The 13,800-nt window shown below is 41.6% G+C and overlaps 1 pseudogene; it reads right to left on the bottom strand.

Moving 5' to 3' along the window:
* Window positions 1-5,204: 5,204 nt before the first annotated feature.
* Window positions 5,205-12,377, bottom strand: LOC110336267 (annotated as a pseudogene).
* Window positions 12,378-13,800: the final 1,423 nt, after the last annotated feature.

Here is a 13,800-nt window from a genome sequence, read left to right on the forward strand (position 1 = left end):
CCTGACACATATACAGCAGAGGAGTGCCAGATCTGGCCTCAGTGAGAGAAGGTGTACCTAATGCTCAGAGACTTGAGGCTACAGGAAGTGAGAAGGTCTGGTGATATGGAAGTAGGGTAGGGACATCTTTTTGGAGATGGGGGGAAAGGAGAGGTAAGGAATGGGGGGAGGTGGGGGGAGACCGGAGGGAGATGAAGACTGGACTATAAGAAAGGGTTAAAGAACAAAAAATAAACAAAGTTCTATAAAATGTGTCTATTATTTGATCGCCATTGGCTGTTTTAACTCTTCCATTTGATTTTCATTTTTAAATGCCATTGGCAGAAGGTTGAGAGTTGAGTATACTTAATTGCCTCAGATATGCATTTCTTCAATTTAACCGTAAGAACATGATTTTATTCAATATAATTCCCAATGTGTTTCTTTTAACTATGTCACTTTTACTATACGCTAAAAAAAATAATAAAAGCATTCAAATAACAGATTTAATAGTTTGCAGCTCGTGGTGGCTTTCCTCAAGCAGACCTGTCAAACCCATGGCCCATGGACCACATTTGGCCAAGAATAGCTATAATCATGGTGCAATATAAAGTTGTGAGCTTTCTTAAAATGTTATGATACTTTTTTGTGCACTTTTCCTTTTTAACTCAACTGTGTAGCTCTCAAATACGAATTTTATAAATGACAATGTTATGTTCAATGTTAAAAGGTTGTCCAGGTCTGCAAGAATTGGCCGAGCTTAGTTTCTTTTTATTTTTTTCCATCTTCTCTTCCAACTTGTTTCTATAACCTTGTCAGCAGTTGACAGCTTCACCAACTACATTTGGGCCAGCCTTTCTTCTTAATGCCAACAACTCGCCATATAATCACCCCTATCTTGCCTAATAATGCTAAGCTAGTAATCAGCTAATGAGAAAATTCAAGCATAAAAGGATGTCTGTGTTTCCCTTTTTATATCTTTATAGAGGCCTTTTCCCAGCTTGCCTGAAGATATTTAAGTCAGGATGACAAAGTACAAGCACATTACTCCCAATACAGACATGCATCTGAACATTATAATGATTTTGTTTCTGGTACTGATGTTGGGGGGACGGCTTGTGCACTGTATATTCAGATGCTGATTTCTGTACCCTAAGATCTGGGTGCAGCCTAAAAAATTTTTATTGTCATTATTATGAAGCATTTCCTGACTGTATTTTGTAAGGCAGTGTTTTCTATTATTTCTGATTGGTCAATGAAGAGCTGATCGTCCGATGAGCTGGAGAGGAGAGATAAGGCAGAATTTCTGTGCCTAGGGTTGAGAGAAAGAGAGGGACTCGGGTGATAGTCAGAGAATTGCCATGAGCAGGTCAAGGTGACAGGTGAAGAAAGAGGAACTAGAGCAAGATCAAGATGACAGGTAATGCCACATGGATGGGAAGTTAGGCCAGGCCACATAGTCAGGTTAGAGTAGTTCAGCACCTGCTCGGCTTAGCACCTGATACTTGTAATAAGTATACCAGGTACCCATGGCTTTTATGGGGAAATAGAAGGAGCGATAGAAAAGCCTACTGAATTATCTTTGCAGATGCAATTCGGTCATGTCATGTGATGTGCTGGTTGATTAAGGGTGGTGCTGACTATATGACTGGTTTCACCATTGCATATTTCTGTCTATATGGTTTGGTTCATGGACGGGGAGTCACTACAATGAAATGGACTTCTATGAATAACAAATTCATAGCTCATAGAACTTCTAATCTCAATAACCGTAAAAGAATTATGCTGGGTAGTAGTTTGATTTTTATGGTATTTAATATTTTGTGGCACATTAGGCTACAGCATAATGTGAGAAAAATATAAATAACTGGAAATTAAAAGGAAATTAAAAGTTAGTAAAATGCGAATGAGGCTACGACGTAGATCCATGCACTTTTTACAGGTTTCATCTCACTCATATACAACATAATTAGAATTCAATTTTCAAGTTAGTTAAATATAACCATGAGGAAGTAGCCATAAAAGGTACCAACATTTTTATGACAGAGATATGAAGCCAGAACACATGCAAACAAACTTTAATCAGGAACTTTCAGACCCTGGGTGTTTACTTCCCAGGGTCTGAAAAGGTCACGTAGACTTACGAAGATGACAATTTTCACCCCGGGCCCTAGTTGTCTTAGTATAGAGAATGGACTCACCAAGGACAGAGCACCAACCTCTATGCAGAAGTGCTACACTTCTGATATTACAGGTTTTTCTAATACTGTTTAAATGTAAGGAACGAGGAGCTTATAGCTCAGTGTTAAAAATCGGTCTATTAATTTGAAGTGTTACATGGAACTACTTTCATCCAAGTATATGGAGAACTCTTAGTATAGCACTTTGGTCCACTTTCCCAGTCCCATTTGCTCATACTCTTGGTTATTCATCCAAAAGACTTTGAGTTAACAAATCACTGAGATATTTGCACATCAATGTTTATTGTAACACTATTCACAACAGATAGCCTATGGAACCAACCTATGTATCCAACAATGGGGCAATAGATAAATTAAGTGTGTTTAATATATACAGTGGGAATTTTTCAGCAATGAAGGAACAATCTCAACATATATAAATGTAACATACTACATAAACACACTCGAGGACAGAAACCACGCGATCAGCTCGTTAGATGCAGAAAGACTTTTGACAAAATCCAACACACCTTCATGATAAAAGTCCTGGGAAGAATAGAGAGATATGGAGGACACATTTCAACATAATAAAGGTCATATGACAACCACGTGGCCAACATCATACTAAGCATTTCTACTAAAAATTCAAAGCATTTCTACTAAGACCGTGAGCAAGACAAGGATGTGCACCCTCTCCACGCCTGTTCAATTCAGTACATGAAGTCTTCACTAGAGCAACAAGAACTGATGGAGACCAAGAAAATCCAAATAGGAAAGAAAAAAGTCAAAGTATATTTACTTGTAGACAATATGATCAAATGCAGTGAAGACCCTAAAAACCCCGCTAGACTACCCCTACAACAGGTAAGCGCTTTCAGCAAAGTAGGATAAAAAATTCAGCGGGATAAAAAATTGGCACACAAAAAATTTGTAGCTTTCCTACAAACTAACGACAAACATACTGAGGATGAAATCAGTGAAATAGTACCTTTCGCAATAGATTCTAAATGTATTTGAATAAGTATAACTAAAGAGTTTAAAGATTCATATAATAAAACGTAAGTTAAGAATGATACCAGAAAGACTTCCTATGCTAACAAATCGGTAGAATGAACATCGTGAAAATTCCTTTCCCGTCCCACCAAAAAGAATTTACAAACTCAATTGCAATCCCCATCAAAACTCACAAGCTTTTCTTCAAAGAAGTTGAAAAACGTAATGTAAACACAAAGAAATAAGCATAACTAAAACAACAATAATTAAAAAAAAAGGCTGCTGGAGGTAACAGCATCCCTGATTATAAGTTACACTACAGACCTATAGAAATAGACAGCTCGGTGCTGGTATAAAAGCACACGCTTGGATCAATGGAATAGAATTAATGATATGGACATAAAACCACTCACCTCTCAACACCTGATTTCTGACAAATTAAAAAAAAAAAAAAAGCCAAACATATCCACTGGAGAAGAGCAGCATATTCAATGAAAGTACAGGTCATAGTGAATAGCTACATGTAAATGAATAAAATCGGATTTATAACTATCGCCATGCACACCGAATCTGGGTGAACATGAATCTAGAAGGAGTTGGGGGTACATATATTGCATGAAATTATCAAATTACCAAAGAATTAGTAAAAATATTTCTTAAAACAAAGTATCTCAGTTTTGTGTAGAAACTATAGTGGCCATATGTGCACATGTCCATGCCATAATATTTGCAAGTAAATTCTACCACAGTATCACCAGAGCCCCTGCTAGAGAAATGGACATGAGGTACAACCCCAACCTCTGTGACTGTGCCTGGGGTAACCAGAGGCTACCCAGGACATAGAGACTAAAAAGATGTATATGATACTTCAGGTGAGGTAAACACATGAACACGTACTTTATGGAAAACAGATAACATCTCTGTGGACACAATGAGTAAGACACAGACTATTGTAGACAGTGGGTGGATGGAGAAAGATGAGGTTATGGAAAAGCAAAAAAAGGTTTAACCAGGAAGTGGGCCTCAAAGAAACAAGAGTAAAAAACAACAGATATTGAGCTGGGTGAAGAGATGGAAATGGAGTGTGTCTTGAGAACAAGAGCTTTGGAGACAAAATGAATTTGAAACAAGTTGGTTTTCTTGTTGTTGTTGTTGTTGTTGTTTTTGAGGGGAGGGTACTTAACTTTAAAATTAGTTTATTTCTTCGTTCACAAACTTACAAACCTCTGACCATGATACAAGGTCACTCCAAATTAAATAAATAAAACCTTAGAGTGTATTTGTCAGACATGATTCAAGATAAAGTGCATTTTAAAGGCAAATTGGTACAAGCTATGGGCCTGGGAGCAGGTGGGCACTAGCAAGCAGGGGTGTACATTATTCTCATGGTCATTAAAATCATTAATAATCAGTACCTGTTCATCATATGAGGATTTATCCCCAATTGGCACATTCAGGAATAAGATTATGTCTCAGTTTCTTTTGTATCTATAATTAAAACGCCAAAAGCATTTCCTTAAAATTTGAAACTTTTCTCTTGGTAGACTTGATCCAAGAAAGACTGTTAAAAGTTTCACATAAAATCCTCATAAACAGGACAAATTTGTTCATGTTTTTAAATTCAAATTCAGGCTGGATATTTGGGGATTGTTAATAATGATAATAATAATAATAATAATAATAATAATAATAATAATAAATAACATTACTATTTCTTCCAGTGTTTTTTATTTTTATAAATATATACCCAGCTTTCTACTTCTTTAAACATCCTCAGGATTCATGATTTGCTTTGGGGATCATGGCTGCCTTTAAGTTAGGAGACCTTCCCCATTTCCCTTAGGACTTACTCTAGATCATGAAAGTGTTGACCAAATCCCAGTATAGAGATGATACAAACACAGTTTTGTGGGAAGAAGGCCAAAGAATCATGAGGAACAATTCCACATGATCTTGGTACAAAAACACCCAGAAAACAAGAGATTACATTTTATATAAAAAGCCCTGACCTCAATTAAAAAGACACAGATTTGGAAGGGGCAAATTCACACTTTAATCAGAGATGAGGCTTATTCCAGTACCAACCACTGTGCAGCCACATCCCAGGTCAGTCTTCCTACAGGCCACCGTAGTCACTTTTGATGTAGATGCCAATGGCTTGAAGAGAGGTAAAGTCAAAATCTATTTTCAGTCCCAAAGACAGTTGCAGCTGCCAATTTATAGCCCCCAGCCTGGTCAGGATCGAGAGCAGGTGGAGTAGTACTGGATTTAGGAACAGACTCAGATCCCCCTGGGTTTACTCCTCCAGAATCGACGTAAAACCATGGCTGCAGAAATTCCTAAGTCAGGAAGGTGATACCAAACCAGGTCAAGAATGGAAACACATCAGCAATAGAGTCTGGGTTTGGTGTTTGCAGATGGGATGGGTCGCTAGGTGGGGCAGTATCTGGATGGCCTTTCCTTCAGTTTCTGCTCCACTCTTTGTCCACGCATTTCCTTTTGACAGAGGAATTCTGTATTAATATATTTGATGTGGGTGGGTGGCCTCATTCCTCAACTGTGGACTATACCTATCCACTGGATATGGTCTCTACAGGTTCTATCTCCCCTATGTTGTGTATTTCAGCTAAAGTTCTCCCTTTTGGGTCCTGGGAACTTGGGTCCCTGGCATCTGGGACTTTCTAGTGGCTACCCCTTGTTCCCCCTCCCCTACTACTACACACCTATTTTAAATTCCTGACCCTCTGTAGTTCTCCACTATCTCCTCCCATATCTGAACTGGACCCCCTTTCTGCCTTTCCCTTCTCTCTCCCTCCCAGATCCCTCTCTGCCTCTCTTTTCCAGAGGTTATTCTCTTCCCCCTACTGAGTAGTACTGCTACCACCAAACCCAGACACTATTGCTGATGCCAAATGTTCTTGTGGTCAGGAGCCTGCTATAGCTATCCCCCGAGAGGCTCTGCCAAAGCCTGACCAATATAGATGCAGATGCATACAGCCAAATGTTGGACAGAGCATAGGGATCCTAATGGAGAAGCTAGGGCAAGGACTGAAGTAGCTGAAGGGGTTTACAACCCCATAGGAAAAACAACAATATCAGCCAACAAGACACCCCAAAGTTCCAAGGACTAAACTACCAACCAAAGAGTACATACACATGGGGGACCCATGCTCCAGTTGAATATGTAGCAGAGGATGGCCTTATCGGGCATCACTGGGAGGGGAGCCCCTTGGTCTTGTGGAGACTCGATGACCCAGGATAGGGGAATGCTAGGCAGGAGTGGGAAGGTGATGGGGAAGCACCCTCATAGAAGCATGGGGAAGAGAGGAGGGGATAGGGAGCTTATGGAGGGGAAACTTGGAAAGGGGGATAACATTTGAAATGTAAATAAATAAAATAATCAATTAAAAAAAATGAAACACAAACACCAGTCCTTTGCCACAGTTGTTGGGCCTTACCTTCAGTATCTTTCTGAAGCACGCTATCACAGCACTGTTAAGCAGTTTGCTCAAGCTTGGAAGCCACCTATAATCTAGACTTGATAACATCAGCAGGGGTCACTAAAGATGCTATAGGCATACCACCTGCATCACCAGCTAAGAGCAGGCTTTCCAGGCTGCGCATCTTCATTGCAAAGGCCAGTCTTCATGGGCAGGCTGATCTGCCCATCCTCATTTGCAAAGGAAGCCTGCCCACCATGAGCATAGTGTGGGAAATAGATGGCTGAGAATGAAATGTCCCACACAACGCCTGCTTTGGCACCTGTATAGAGGCCAAAGAACCCCAGTTGTTGCACCATAGACACCACTGACTCTGGGGCCTGTGGTAATCTCTCCAGCCACTTGCAGGCTAATCTTGATGATTTCTAAAGAATTTGTAAAAACAAAAGCTTCGTGTAAAGCCTCCTTCAAAAATCTCTGCTGCAAGTGGGACTGAGACATCCCTGTGTATAAACGTGTCCCTCATAAAATCATTCACTATAAGTTTTATGGCTTTCTTCGGGTGACTCCCAGTAACTGTGACAGCAAACCTCTGAACAGTACAAAGAAGCCTTGATAACGGAGCATATTCTGAAAATAGTCAAAGCCGTTTTTATATATGTATTCTCCCACTGAGGGCTGGTTGATCATTGATTCTACATTTGAGACTTTACAAGATCAATCGGAGGCTCAGCCATGGCTCCTGCAGCTCCTGCAGTGGAACGCAGATGAAACCTGTGGACTGATACTGCAAGCTGGACAGCTAGCTGAACCACATCATCTGAGGCATTCTACCGTCTCTGGGCCTCAGTCAAGTCGAAAAGCCAAGTTGAATGAATTCATGAAGTTCTCAGGCAAACGGATGGATCTGGAGGATATCATCCTGAGTGAGGTAACTCAATCACAAAAGAACACACATGATATGTACTCACTGATAAGCAGATATTAGCCCAGAAACTTAGAATACCCAAGATGCAATTTGCAAAACACATGAAACTCAAGAAGAAGGAAGACCAAAGTGTGGATACTTCGCTCCTTCTTAGAATGGAGAATAAAAAAACCCATGGAAGACAACATGACAGAGACAAAGTTTGGAGCTGAAACAGAAGGAAGGACCATCCAGAGACTGCCCCACTCGGGGATCCATCCCAAAAACAACCACCAAACCCAGACACTATTACATATGCCAGAAAGAGTTTGCTGACAGGACCCTGACATAGCTCTCTTTGTGAGGGAGACTATGCCAGTGCCTGGCAAACACAGAAGTGGATGCTCACAGTCAGCTATTGGAAGGAACACAGGGCCCCTGATAAAGGAGCTAGAGAAAGTACCCAAGGAGCTAAAGGGGTCTGCCACCCTATAGGAGGAACAACAATATGAACTAACCAGTACCCCCCAGAGATGTGTCTCTAGTTGCATATGTAGCAGAGGATGGCATAGTCAGCCATGAATGGGAGGAGAGGACCTTGGTCTTGCAAAGATCATATGCCCCAGTACAGGGGAATGCCAGGGCCAGGAAGCAGGAGTGTGTGGGTTGGGGATCAGGGCAGGGGGAAGGTATTGGGGCTTTGGGGGATAGCATTTGAGATGTAAATGAAGAAAATATATAACAGAAAAAAAAGAAAAAAAGAAAAACCAAGCTCCTTCTTGCAGGGCAGTTGTCTGTTCGATGTCTCCTGAAGTCATATGTCCCCTTGGCTCACGTAAATCTGAGTTGTAAGATATCAGACTCCATGGGCACAACCTGGCCAAACGTATGGGCTGCAAGAACAATTTCCTCCTTAGTCAACTCCACATCTTTCCTGCTGCCAGCCTGAGTGCTGTAGACAATCCTAATGAATTCCGTGTTGCTAAGAAACAATTTCAATCCATTACAATAGGGAAAACTAACTTGACAGGATACAGTGTCTCTAGGCATTCTAACAAAAGGAGTCAGGACATGGGGGCAGATAGTGACCATGATGTCTTGGAAATCAACGGCTGTGACTCTTTCCAGTTTGGGTATCACCTCATTGGACAAAGTCTGTACCTTATGTCCTAACTGTATTTCCAGCAAAACGCAGTGAACTCTGAATAGGTAAGGTGCCCATTTCTTTCTTTTCCAAAATGTAGTTATATAAATTGTGAACCCCAATGAAATGGAATATGCTAATGAATTGTTGTCTGTCCAAAAATTTGCTTAACATCTTCAAAAGTAAGTTCTCCTTCACCTCCTGTTTTCAACCAGCTACAAGGCCATTATAAAGAAGGCATTTGTGCAACACAGGGCAGATCCAACTGCTACAGATATTTACCCATCCTTGGTCTGAGCCAGTACAGTGCTTAAAGGTTCTACATTATTTGGGACAGGCTGTCTTTCTCCAAAGCACTCAGCTACCAAATGACAAAAGTCATTGGGAGATATTAAAAAAAATGTACCATTTTTTTCAGTTGTTTGCACACATCAAAAATACTGTTTTAAGCTCGGCTGGATCTGCTCTCTGGGTTAAAGCCAACTTGGAATCTTTCCTGCTTCTGCCTGGGTGTGGGTGGCTGAGAGACCTGCTCACAGTTTGTCTCAAACTGGGGACTCTTGCCGTACACCTCCCATCCCAACCTCTGAGCAGGCAGTGCTTCAACCTGGCCTTTGAAATGTATTTGATGTAAGTGATTAAGCATAAATGGCTTGAAACTAAAAGGTGCCCAGGTCTTTGTGTTCTGGCTGGCAACACAAAGTAATGAACACAAAGAAACACCTTTAGAAGGAAGCACTTCTGGCTTAGGTTGGAGGGGTTACACAGTTCATCATGGCAGAAAACACAAAGCTGCAAAGGAGTCAGGATCACATACAGGAACAACCAGGAAGCAGAGAGCGAACAGTGCTAATGAATTGTCATTAATATAAATATTACCAATGAATTAATCTGGCAGCTGTATTTTTTTTTACCCTGTGCTTGTCCCCAGAAACCACACAGAGAAACAAAGGTTTATTTAAAACTGAACCTCAATTACCTCAGCTGTTAAATGATCTACCTTAACCTTCTATGCTAATCTGCCTACCTCTCAGCCCCATCTCATGATACTTGCATATTGTTATTGATCTGGCTCTTGGGGTTTTGAGTGTGTTTCTATTAACTCTCTCTGGGCCCCTTTCTCATAGCTCCAATTCCTCCATCCTATCAGCTGGTCTGACCTCCCTCTCTCCCTCTTTCCTTCCTGTGGCTGGCTTCCTATTCTCTGTTGTGCCCAGTCATTGGGTGATCAGCATTTAGTGACAAGGCAGAGAATTAGTGGTAAGAATTGTTCACACAAACTTGGGACAGGAGATTCATGATATAAACATTACAATACTGCCCCACCTGGGGATCCATACCATAATCAGCCACCAAACCCACACAGTATTGCATATGCCAGCAAGATTTTGCTGAAAGGACCCTGATATAGCTTTCTCTTGTGAAGCTATGCCAGTGCCTGGCAAATACAGAAGTGGATGCTCACAGCCATCTATTGGATGGAACACAGGGCCCCCAATGGAGGAGCTAGAGAAAGTACCCAAGGGGCTGAAGGGGTCTGCAACCCTATAGGTGGCTGCAACTAACCAGTAACCCCAGAGCTCATGTCTCTAGCTGCATATGTAGCAGAGGATGGCCTACTCAGCCATCATTGGGAAGAAAGGCCCCTAGGTCTTGCAAACTTTATATACCTCCATACAGGGGAACGCCAGGGCCAAGAAGTGGGACTGGGTGGGTAAGGGAGCAGGGCAGAGGGCGGTATAGGGGACTTTCAGGATAGCATTTAAAATGTAAATGAAGAAAATATCTAATAAAAAATGAAAAAATAAGCATTAAAATGCTATGTCTGGATTGAAGCAAGATATGAAGGCAGAGAAATCCACATTTGAATAACAAAAAGGGTAAACTTTACACAGTTTCCAAAAACAATATGCCTACAGAACAGGAAATGGGAGATTGTAAGCCTCAAAGCCCTACTCTAGTGACCCACTTCCTCCAACATATTTCCTCTTAAAGGCTCACACCCTTCTAAAACAGTCCTACCATTAGCTGGGGTGTAAGTGCACCATAACATAAGCATTGGGCCATCTCACATTCAAATGCCAACAGCATTTAGGGATACAGTATCAAATCACTGTCCCGTGCCCCCATTGGGTTTGGCGGTGGTGGTAGTTGTTTGGTTGTTAGGGGTTTGGGTGTTCTTTTGATTTGTTTCTTGCTATCAGGTAAAGAGCCCTCTAGTTTGTCAACTCTGGGCCTAAAATGAGAAAACAGTTTTACTCCTTTCTTGACCCAAATCTCTCCATTTCCCATCATTCTTCCCACTCCGACAATGACTACATAGCCATAATTAGTTCAAAAACCATATAATCCAAAGGGAGTTTGGAATACAATATGATTCACTTGAAGAAAATATCAAATCTGTTCTAGTACTCCTCCTCTGTTAGCTCAGTAATAACTGGAGAACTCAAGATTTTCTTTACAGTTATGATGTTTAATATTGATTGCTGACTTGACAGTATATAAAATATCCTTGGAGACACCCCTCCGGGCGTGTCTATAAGGGATATCCTTAAGATTTAATGAGGTGGGAACGCCTATCTTAAAGGTTGTACCATTCCACAGTCTGGAGTCCCATGTAAGTGTCGTTTTTTATTTCCTCAGATGAAGGGATGAGATGAGAGTCATATCCAAACTTTAAGAACACATGGCTTGGGCTGAGCCCACAGATAGATGGATAGATAGATAGATAGATAGATAGATAGATAGATAGATAGATAGATAGATAGATTCTGTCTAACTAACCCTGGGCTTAGGCCTGGAAGCTTCTAGCTTCTATACAATCTAATCTTCTGCAAACCCACTCCTTGAAGGCTTAAATTTCCAGCCTCCATCTGCTAACCTAGGCCTGGAATGTTTCAGCCTCTAAGACTTAGTGCTGATGAATTCAATCTCTCTAGCTCTTTCTGAACTCTGGCTGCCTGGTTCAACTCATCTTTTCGGACTCAAACTCCTCTTCAAGATGACTTATACAAATTGACTTCTCTTGGCTTCTGACTGACTGAATTGCTCTGCTTGGAAAAACTGCCTCTGAACTCCACAAACTGAACTGTACTGACTACACTGACTATACCAACTGAAGGGAACTGGACGGAACTGACCAAACTCAACTGAGCACAAGTGCACTCAGTTGCTCCAAACGCCTCTCCTTCTCCCTGCACTACTCTTAAGTCACCTCTCTTTCCTCTCTGTTCTCATGAGAGTTGGGTGTATCCTATCTCTGACTCATTCAATCGAATCTTCTCTGATTCATCCTCATCCATCACTTTGTCTTCTCCTCTATTGGACTTCCTTGTTTGAGATTAGAGGTATGTACTAAAGGTATCTGTGCATTCCAGCCAGAGGGATTGTATACTCCATACAGAAGGGTTAAAGGTATGTACCAAGGGCTCGTCTGTATTCCAGCCAGATCATACAGACTTAGGTCTTTGGATATGATCCCTTACCAGAGCATCCATATTGCTGGATTCAACTTAAAATTCCTCTACAGTCCCAGGCTGTGTAAGGAATAGAGAGCTAGCTGAGCAAGGCCCTTCACGACTCACTGCCTCCTGATTGCACATGCAGTGTGAACAGCTGCCTCTGGCTCCTGCACCTGCAAACTGTGAAGCAAAACTGAACTTTTTCTTCTTTAAGTTGCTCTGGTCAGAAATTGTATCAGAGCAGTAAAAGGAGCCAAGACAGCACTCATTCATGTTATCGTCTCATTTCACTTCAAGCCCAGACCCTGAGAGTACCTTTTCCTTATTGATCCAGTATGTTTCCATCTTCAGCTAAGCTGCTACATTATCTTCTATTCTAGACCAAAGATAATCCTCCTCTGAATTCTGAAAGCGCATACACACACACACCACATAAATATACAGACCAACACACACATATACACATACCCATATGCAAAACACACATACACACCACAGAAATGCACACACCAACACACACGTAAACACACACCCATATGCATATCACACACACACACACACACACACACACACACATTAACTTAAATCCAAATGTGTCTATTTTCTCAAAAAGTTCCTTCCTCTAGTGTCTTGTTCTTCATCCTGGTTCTACTGAAGGCTCCCTTGTGTCCAGCCTGTAAACTGTGTTTTCTCTCATTTGCTTTTGCTTGCCATTGGTCACAGAGCTTCATAAGAACTAACATCAAGACTTTCAGTCAGAAAAGCAAGGTTCTTTTGAGATCTAAATAATGCATCCGAGGGCCTGAGGCTTAGTAGGCACAATACTTGCTGTGCAAGCATGAGGACCTGAGTTCAGGACCTTATTACCAATTTTTAAAAGTCAGGCACAGTCATGCATGTCTATAACCCGAATGCAGAATGACTGGGGGTAGAGGATAAGAGATAGACTCCCCAGGCTTGCTAGCCAGCCTGTGTAGTCAATCAGTGACCACTGGGTTCAATGAGAAACCTTGCCTCAAAAGATAAGATAGAGAGTGATGCAAAAAAGACAGCCAACAGGATCCTATGGCTTCTCTGTGCCTGCCCCTCCCCCACACAAAAATTACAGAAAGGGAATGGCTCCAGTTAGAGAATTGAGGGCAACAGTGAATGAGAAGAGGCAGGCTTATTCATTCCTGAATATAGTTGATCCTTGTTTTGTACCATGTGAACAAATAAACAAAACTATTGAAACTGGAAAACCTGTGCAGAATGTTCACAGCTGGCTCTGCCACCGTCTCACATTTTTCACAGACTAACAAAACTCTTACTTGGAAATATCTCCGAGCCACCAACTGTAACTGCTATGGTACGTCAAAACTACCTCATAATGGAAACACAGCTTTGTGCTTTCCCTTAAGAATTCATCTACTTTGAGCAGGACTAGGACCCAGCTACAGGTCCACCCCAACTACAGGACCACCCCAAGTGCAGGTCCACCCCAGGTGCAGGACCATTCCAGGTTTAAGATCACCCCAGGTGTAGGACGACTCCAGCTACAGGAACACCCCAGCTGCAGGGAAAGCACAGCTATAAGGTCACCCAGCTGCATGACAACCCTGGTTACAGAACCACTCCTAGAAAGGATGCTTGGCTATTAGGTAATGGGCTTTTCCTTCTCGGGATGCCTTGTACAGTCCCCAGAGTCATGAGATTT

This window comes from Mus pahari, chromosome 19 (genome assembly GCF_900095145.1).
Source record: "Mus pahari chromosome 19, PAHARI_EIJ_v1.1, whole genome shotgun sequence".
Lineage (NCBI taxonomy): Eukaryota > Metazoa > Chordata > Mammalia > Rodentia > Muridae > Mus > Mus pahari.